Source organism: Cucurbita pepo, chromosome 11 (assembly GCF_057944985.1).
Source record: "Cucurbita pepo subsp. pepo isolate OVF chromosome 11, ASM5794498v1, whole genome shotgun sequence".
In the NCBI taxonomy this organism is placed as follows: Eukaryota; Viridiplantae; Streptophyta; class Magnoliopsida; order Cucurbitales; family Cucurbitaceae; genus Cucurbita; species Cucurbita pepo.
In genome coordinates, this window is record NC_141808.1 from 7,360,100 (window position 1) to 7,369,525 (window position 9,426).

Here is a 9,426-nt window from a genome sequence, read left to right on the forward strand (position 1 = left end):
GTCGTCGGAAAACTCGAGGGTTTTTCGGCGATTGAGTTTTTTTTTTTTTTTTTTCGTTTTCTCATTTTTTTTCCTTTCCCGGGTCGTTACATTATCTACCCCTAAAAAGAACTTTCATCCTTGAAAGTCTCAAACTCTTGTACCAACTCGGGGTATTTCTCTCTTATTTCGTCCTCACGCACCCACGTGGCTTCCTCACTGTGGCGATTCCGCCACAGTACATTAACGAACGCAATGCTCCTGTTGCATAAGGTTTTTACTTCTCTAGCTAAGATTCTTACTGGTTTTTCCTCGTAACTCAGATCTTCATTGAGTTAGAGTGGTTCGTAGTCTATTACGTGGATAGGGTTCGTAATGTACTTCCTCAGCATCGACACGTGAAATACATCATGTACTCTTGAGAGGGCTGGAGGTAGGGCTAACTTATACGCTACTGGACCAACTCGCTCTAGGATCTCGAATGGTCCAATTAATTTAGGACTTAACTTGCCCTTATGTCCGAATCTTAACACCCCTTTCATAGGTGCCACCTTGAGGAATACGGGGTCCCCTACATTGAACAACAGGCTTTTACGCCTTACATCGGCGTAGCTTTTCTGTCTACTTTGAGCGGTACGCATCCTCGCTTGAATTTTCTGGACAGCATCAATGGTGAATCGAACCAACTCAGGTCTGTTGGGTTTTATGTCCTAAAACTCAGTTTGTAAACAAAAACATATTCTATTTTCAATAAAGTTATTATTGTTGTTTATTCAGTAAAGATTGTTATTGAATAAAGTGAAATTTACGATCATTAATCTGAATCCAATAAACTAAGAACACTCTGGCTATAGTATGATTACTTAAACTATATGTATAGACATAAGAGTGGATCAAGTTCAAGTATATAGTCAAAATGATCTATAGTATAAGGATAAGGTTGAGTACCTTGTTCTGGGGACACTATGGATGCGGCCCACTTTTGTATATGATATAAACAATGTGATCACTAAATTGTACATGTGGAGACATGTGAGTGGGGGCGTCCTATGCAATGAGTATTGCATAAGATCGGACCATGAAGAAAACCACTCTCACTTTATAATGTCGTTTACTATTGAGACTGATTTTCTTTTCATTCGATAACCTAGGTAACTCGGTTTTAATCCTGAGCTAACCATGAACTCCTGTTTATTCGGAATTATCCTTAGATTTGCATGGGTGAGAGTGGCTCTAGTTCGCCGACTCAATAGGCCTCCCATTTCAGGGGTAAGACTGGGTGAATGGCTGGGGACGTGGGGTGCAAGATGGAATTCACTCCTACACACTTTTAGGATAGAAGGAAGGTAGTTCCCTTAAGCACTGACTCCAGGTCTTGAACAAGGGGCCCCACTCTCTCATTGGCCTGAGAGGGATTCGGTTTACTGGTTGGACCACAAACCAATTGTTCATTAGAGGATCAGTGAGACATAAGGAACAAGAAGTAACTTTAGGGGTAAAACGGTAAATTGACCCAGCTCTAGTTACGAACAACCTGTGAAGGATCGACTTACTAATCAGGGTTATATCAAATGGACAGAAATATATCTATAATGAGGGGAGTGCAACTACTAGGCTATAGTGGAGTGTCCTAGTAGTTAACGAATGTTGGTTAACAAGGTTAATGAGTTTAGCCGGTTAATCTTGGATCGTTGGAGCCCATGATCTATAGGTCCATTAGGTCCCTCTGCTAGCTCATATCGGACTAAACCATAGAACAGTGTGACAAGTGAGTTCGAAGTGTTCGAATTCAAATTAGGGAATATGCGCTACATATATACGATATATTTAACCGCATTTTTGTTTTATTTACGAATTAAACAAAAGAAGAGAATCGAAGATATTTAAATAAGATTTAAATATCTTAATGAATTATGTGTCGGAATTGATTGGGATTGGCATTTGAATTAATATTAAATATTAATTAAATAGTTTAATTAATCATTTAATATTACTTTAATTTGAAATTCATTATTCTAATTAATTGTTGAATTGAAATGAAGAAAGTAAAAATGTTGACTTCATTTAATGGAAAAATCCATGTTAGTGGAATTTTGAGGTGTCAAAATTTGGTTTAACCAAACTTGCATGTTTGCCAAATAAACCCCACAAGTTTGAGTGGAATTTTGAGTGTCAAAATTTGGTTAACTCAAACATGCATGCTTGCCACATAATCCCAAACATTTGAGCGGAATTTTAAGTGTCAAAATTTGGTGATCTCAAATTTGTATGAACATGCAAACATCACTCTTTAAATAGAGTGATCATTGTACATGGAAGGTCTTCTTCTTCTTGGTGGAAAACCTTGAGAAAGACCTCTCACAAACATCTCTTCACATATACAAAATCCCTTCCATGTTTAGTCACTCACCGGATTCCACAATCCCGTTCTAAGGCCGGAGGATAGTGGAGAAGACACTAGTGGTGGTTCGAAACCGGTTCGTGAGGAAAAAGGAGTTTGAACTACAAAAGGTTAGTATCTAAACTAATTAAGTTTTAATACTTATGAACATGCTAGTTATATACTATAATTAATGTTCTTAAAGTGCCTAAGATCTAAATTGCTTCCGCATGTGTTATATTAACACTATCAATTGGTATCAGAGCAAGTTTTAGGCACTTTATTTACATTAATTTGATCATGGTGGGTACCATTTCATGAATGAAATTTGTGGTTGCTAAAGTGGATAGTTTTGGTTTTGGCATTTTTTTTATGCTTCCATGTGATACATTTATTGTAATACGCCTAATGTGTATGGGCTTTAATGAATGAAGAAATGTCTGTAATTTTTATGGAGTCATTAGAGTCCATTTTAGGTTGTAATTGATCGAAAATGGAAGAGATAGCAAGCTGAACCGAAGAAGGTGGAAGAGGCGGTTCGGGTGTTTTTTCTGCCGTTGGGGTCCGATTCAACGTTATTAAGGGTTGGATCGCCCAGTTCGTGATCCTCGGGAGCGGCTCAAGTTATTTTTAATTATTAGTGTAATAATTTAGTTAAATGCTTGCTTTAAAATGCCAAAACCAACCCACTTTAGTGTGTTTAATTAATTATGCATTATGAATGTATGTTTTAATTAAATAGAAAATGTATATGCATAAAGTATGTCATATAGATTTAAAATCCCACCATAGGCTAAGCATGTTTCATGCATTCCAAGTATGTTATAAGTGTTATAATGTATAGTATGCATGTTTAGGGTTCCATGAGTGATAGATATAAATTGTTATATTATTGGATGGAATGGTTGATTATATAATTGTTATATAAAGCATGTTAGATGCATGTTATAGGTTATTTTCAACGTCATAAAACGAGATAAACGTTAAAATCTATAATAAAGATAAGTGCTTGCTCACTTAGGGTTAAGACCCTAGCACGATAAATTTTAATAGTTAAAATAGGTCGATGTCTTACGAAATTGCGGTTACGAGAAAGCTCACCTGGCACGATCTTGTCTAAGGCTGGAGGTACTTAAGTTGACGGTTTATGGAACACCTACTACCTGGAGATCGGACCAGTACTTGAGCTTAGTTAGCCCAGTTTTATGAGCATGCTTAAGTAAGATTTAGAAAAATCACCTAGACTTAAGTTATATTTAATTAGCCGGAATATACTTAAGTAATGAGTATACCCAACCATCTAAAATACTTAGTGGGAGGAAAAAGGTGTATAAGATACATCGTTTTCTTTTCACGCTCTCTATAAAATTCACACAGTGAGATTCATGCTCGGCCTCGTGTCCCCCTGGGAGCATCCTCCATGCGGAAGGTATTTGCATGAGTCAATAACATGGTGAATAGAGAAAGTATTTATAGTAAGTGGGAGAAGGAAGTATGTCAAATACGTCCTATGGCCTCCAACACTAGGTTGCACCGTGAGGTTCCCATGTTCCACCTGCATGTTGCCCTAGAGCAACTACCCATTCGGAGGGTTGTAACATGGGAGTCGAAACAACGCAAACTCCAGAAATGGGATAGGATTTCTTAGGTCCATTCCCAACTTTGGCTTTTTCATTCGATAGCATTGTTGGGACCGATCTATGAGGTCTGAAAATGGCGGGTCACACTTACTAAGAAATACTAAGAGTTGGTATATTCTTGACCAAAACAGCGATAAAGAACACTATAGGAACAAGAGTTATTCTGGGAATAGTGTTTAAGTCAAGAATGTCTTGGTTTAGTGAATGAGTAATTGACTGCCCCTAGGTAGCAGTTGCTCTAACTCACTAAAGTATCGTTGCAAATTAATAATGATTTGGGTACATTATTACATTTGCTAAAACTGATTGGATTAAACAGGATTAAGTCAAATCACTAATAGAATTTTCTTTATATCACAGCATGACAAACTCAATAGTACAATTACTCGCTTCTAAGAAGTTAAACGGCGACAACTACACAACTTGGAAATCAATCCTAAACACAATACTGGTCATTGATGATTTAAAGTTTGTTTTAACTGAGGAGTGTCCTCCAAACCCCAGCTCAAATGCAAACCGAACAGTTCGGGATGCGTATGATAAATGGATAAAGGAAAATGATAAAGCCCGAGTGTACATTCTAGCCAGCATATCTGATGTTTTGGCTAAGAAACACGATGTTATGGGTACTGCTAAAGAGATTATGGAATCTCTAAAAGGGATGTTTGGACAACCGTCCTTCTCCCTTAGACATGAAGCCATAAAATACATTTACAACTGCCGTATGAAAGAAGGGACCTCAGTTAGAGAACATGTCCTGGACATGATGGTCCATTTCAATGCGGCAGAAGAAAATGAAGCTATCATTGATGAGAAGAGTCAAGTCAGTTTTATCATGATGTCTCTTCCAAAGAGCTTCTTCCAGTTCCGCACCAATGTGGTTATGAACAAAATAGAATATAACTTGACTGCTATTCTCAATGAGCTACAGACTTATCGGTCCCTCTTAATGAACAAGGGACAAACAGGAGAAGCAAATGTTGCTATCTCCAAGAAATTACTACGAGGATCGTCCTCCAAAAATAAGTCTAGACCTTCAACTTCTAAAAGTGTTTTGATGAAGAAGAAGGGTAAAGGGAAAAATAAGATTCCTACTAACCGCAAATACAAGGTTCAAAAAGCAGATAAAGGAAAATTTTTCCATTGCAACGAAAACGAGCACTGGAAGAGAAACTGCCCAAAATACCTTGCAGAGAAGAAAGCCGAAAAGACACAACAAGGTAAATATGATTTACTCATTGTAGAAATATGTTTAGTAGAGTATGACAACTCAACTTGGATACTAGATTCAGGGGCGACTAATCATATTTGTTATTTTTACCAGGAAACTAGCTCCTGGAGAATGCTTGCGGATGGCGAGATAACACTCAGGGTTGGAACAGGAGAGGTTGTCTCAGCAAGATTAGTAGGAAATTTAAAGTTGTTTTTTGGATATAGATTCATTATATTAGATAATGTACTTTTTGTTCCTGAAATGAAAAGGAATCTAATATCTATCTCTTGTTTATTAGAACAATTGTATAAAGTATCTTTTGAAATCAATGAAGTGTTCATTTTCAAAAGAGGTATTCATATTTGTTCTGTAAAACTAGAAAACAACTTATATATGTTAAAACCAAGCGAAACAAAAGCTATTTTAAATACCGAGATGTTTAAAACAGCTGAAACTCTAAATAAACGACAAAAGATTTCTTCTAATACCTATCTTTGGCACTTAAGACTAGGCCACATTAATCTCAATAGGATTGAAAAATTGGTCAAAAGAGGACTTCTAAATGAGTTAGAAGACAACTCTTTACCTCCATGTGAGTCTTGTCTTGAGGGTAAAATGACTAAATGATCTTTTTCCGAAAAAGGTTATAGAGCCAAAGAAACCTTAGAACTCGTGCATACAGATCTCTATGGTCCAATGAATGTCAAAGCACGAGGAGGGTATGAATATTTCATCAGTTTTATTGATGATTATTCAAGGTATGGCTATCTTTACCTAATGCATCACAAGTTCGAAGCTCTTGAAAAATTCAGAGAGTATAAGACTGAGGTTGAGAATCTCTTAGGTAAAACTATTAAAACACTTCGATCAGATCGAGGAGGAGAGTACATGGACTTAAGATTTCAGGACTATATGATAGAACATGGAATAAGGTCTCAACTCTCAGCCCCTGGTATGCCTCAACAAAATGGTGTATCAGAAAGGAGAAATAGAACTCTATTAGACATGGTTCGGTGTATGATGAGTTTCGCTCAATTACCCGATCCGTTTTGGGGATATGTAGTGGAGACTGCTACATACATTTTGAACATTGTTCCTACTAAGAGTGTTTCAGAAACACCTTATGAGTTATGGAAAGGGCATAAAGGTAGTTTACGTCACTACAGAATTTTGGGATGTCCAACACATGTGTTGTTGCAAAACCCCAAGAAATTAGAACGTCGTTCAAAATTATGTCTATTCGTAGGATACCCCAAAGAGACGAAAGGTGGTTTGTTTTATGACCCTCAAGAAAATAGAGTGTTTGTATCAACAAACGCTACATTCTTAGAGGAAGACCACGTAAGAAATCATTAACCTCGTAGCAAACTAGTATTAAGTGAGATTTCTAAAGAAGCTACTGATAAAACAACAAGAGTTGTTGATCAAGCTAGTTCTTCAACAAGAGTTGTTGATGGAGCTGACACTTCTGGTCAATCACATCCTTCTCAAGAGTTGAGAATGCCTCGACGTAGTGGGAGGGTTATAACTCAACCCGATCGTTACTTAGGTTTGGCAGAAACTCAAGTCATCATACCTGATGATGGCGTTGAGGATCCATTAACCTATAAACAGGCAATGAATGATGAAGATAGAGATCAGTGGATTAAAGCCATGAATCTTGAAATGGAGTCAATGTACTTCAATTCAGTCTGGGAACTTGTAGATCAACCAGATGGGGTAAAACCTATTGGTTGCAAATGGATCTATTAGAGGAAACGAGACCAAACCAGTAAGGTACAGACCTTTAAAGCTCGACTAGTAGCAAAGGGTTATACCCAAAGAGAGGGGGTGGACTATGAAGAAACCTTCTCTCCTGTTGCTATGCTTAAATCGATTAGAATACTCTTGTCTATTGCCACATTTTATGATTATGAAATTTGGCAAATGGATGTTAAGACAGCCTTTCTAAACGGCAATCTTGAAGAGAGTATCTATATGGCTCAACTAGAGGGGTTCACTGAATAGGATCACGAGCAAAGGGTTTGCAAGCTTAAAAGATCCATTTATGGGTTGAAGCAAGCATCTCGATCCTGGAATATAAAGTTTGATACTGCGATCAAATCTTATGGCTTTAAACAGATTGTTGATGAACCTTGTGTTTATAAAAGGATAGTCAACTCTACAGTAGCTTTCCTGGTGTTGTACGTTGACGATATCCTACTCATTGGAAATGATGTGGGATTTCTGAATGACATTAAACATTGGCTAGCGACACAATTCCAAATGAAAGATTTGGGAGAGGCTCAGTTTGTTCTTGGAATCCAAATTGTTCGAAATCGCAAGAACAAAACACTAGCATTGTCTCAAGCATCGTACATCGATAAAATGTTGATTCGATATAAGATGCAGGACTCCGAGAAAGGATTATTACCTTTCAGGCATGGAGTTCATTTGTCGAAGGAACAAAGTCCTAAGACACCTCAAGAAGTTGAGAATATGAGACACATTCCCTATGCATCAGCGGTCGGCAGTCTGATGTATGCCATGCTATGTACCCGACCCGACATATGCTATGCTGTGGGAATTGTCAGCAGATATCAGTCCAATCCGGGACGTGCTCATTGGACTGCTGTTAAGAATATTCTCAAGTATCTTAGGAGAACGAGGGACTATATGCTAATGTACGGTGCTAAGGATCTGATCCTTACAGGATACACTGACTCAGATTTTCAGACCGATGTAGATTCGAGGAAATCGACATCAGGATCTGTCTTCACTCTGAACGGAGGAGCAATAATATGGAGAAGCATAAAGTAAGGTTGCATTTCTGATTCCACCATGGAGGCTAAGTATGTTGCTGCTTGTGAAGCAGCGAAGAATCTGTATGGCTTAGGAAGTTCTTAACTGATTCGGAAGTCGTTCCAAATATGCATCTTCCCGTCACTCTTTATTGTGATAACAGTGGAGCAGTTGCAAATTCAAAAGAACCAAGAAGCCATAAGCGAGGAAAACATATTGAGCACAAATATCATCTCATAAGGGAGATTGTGCAACGAGAAGATGTGATCGTCACACAGATAGCTTCGGAGCACAACATTGCTGATCCATTTACAAAGCCCCTCACGGCTAAAGTGTTTGAAGGGCACCTAGTGAGTCTAGGACTACGAGTTATGTAGTCTATGGCAAGTGGGAGAAATGACATGAGTATGTGATGCCCTAGTTTATTGTATTTCTCTCTACTCAACGTTATAAAACCCCACTAGAGTTTTATTCCAAGTGGGAGTTTGTTGGGTTTTATGTCCTAAAACTCATAGTTTGTAAACAAAAACATGTTCTATTTTTTAATAAAGATACTATTGTTGTTTATTCAGTAAAGATTGTTATTGAATAAAGTGAACTTTACGATCATTAATCTAAATCCAATAAACTAAGAACACTCTGGCTATAGTATGATTACTTGAACTATATGTAGAGACATAAGAGTGGATCAAGTTCAAGTATATATAGTCAAAATGATCTATAGTATAAGGATAAGGCTGAGTACCTTATTCTGGAGACACTATGGATGCGACCCACTTTTGTATATGATATAAACAATGTGATCACTAAATTGTACATGTGGAGACATGTGAGTGGGGGCGTCTTATGCAATGAGTATTGCATAAGATCGGACCATGAAGAAAACCACTCTCACTTTATAATGTCGTTTACTGTTGAGACTGATTTTCTTTTCATTCGATAACCTGGGTAACTCGGTTTTAATCCTGAGCTAACCATGAACTCCTGTTTATTCGGAATTATTCTTAGATTTGCATGGGTGAGAGTGGCTCTAGTTCGCCGACTCAATAGGCCTCCCATTTCAGGGGTAAGACTGGGTGAATAGCTGGGGACGTGGGGTGCAAGATGGAATTCACTCCTACACACTTTTAGGGATAGAAGAAAGGTAGTTCCCTTAAGCACTGACTCAAGGTCTTGAACAAGGGGCCCCACTCTCTCATTGGCCTGAGAGGGATTCGGTTTACTGGTTGGACCACAAACCAATTGTTCATTAGAGGATCAGTGAGACATAAGGAACAAGAAGTAACTTTAGGGGTAAAACGGTAAATTGACCCAGCTCTAGTTACGAACAACCTGTGAAGGATCGACTTACTAATCAGGGTTATATCAAATGGACAGAAATATATCTATAGTGAGGGGAGTGCAACTACTAGGCTATAGTGGAGTGTCCTAGT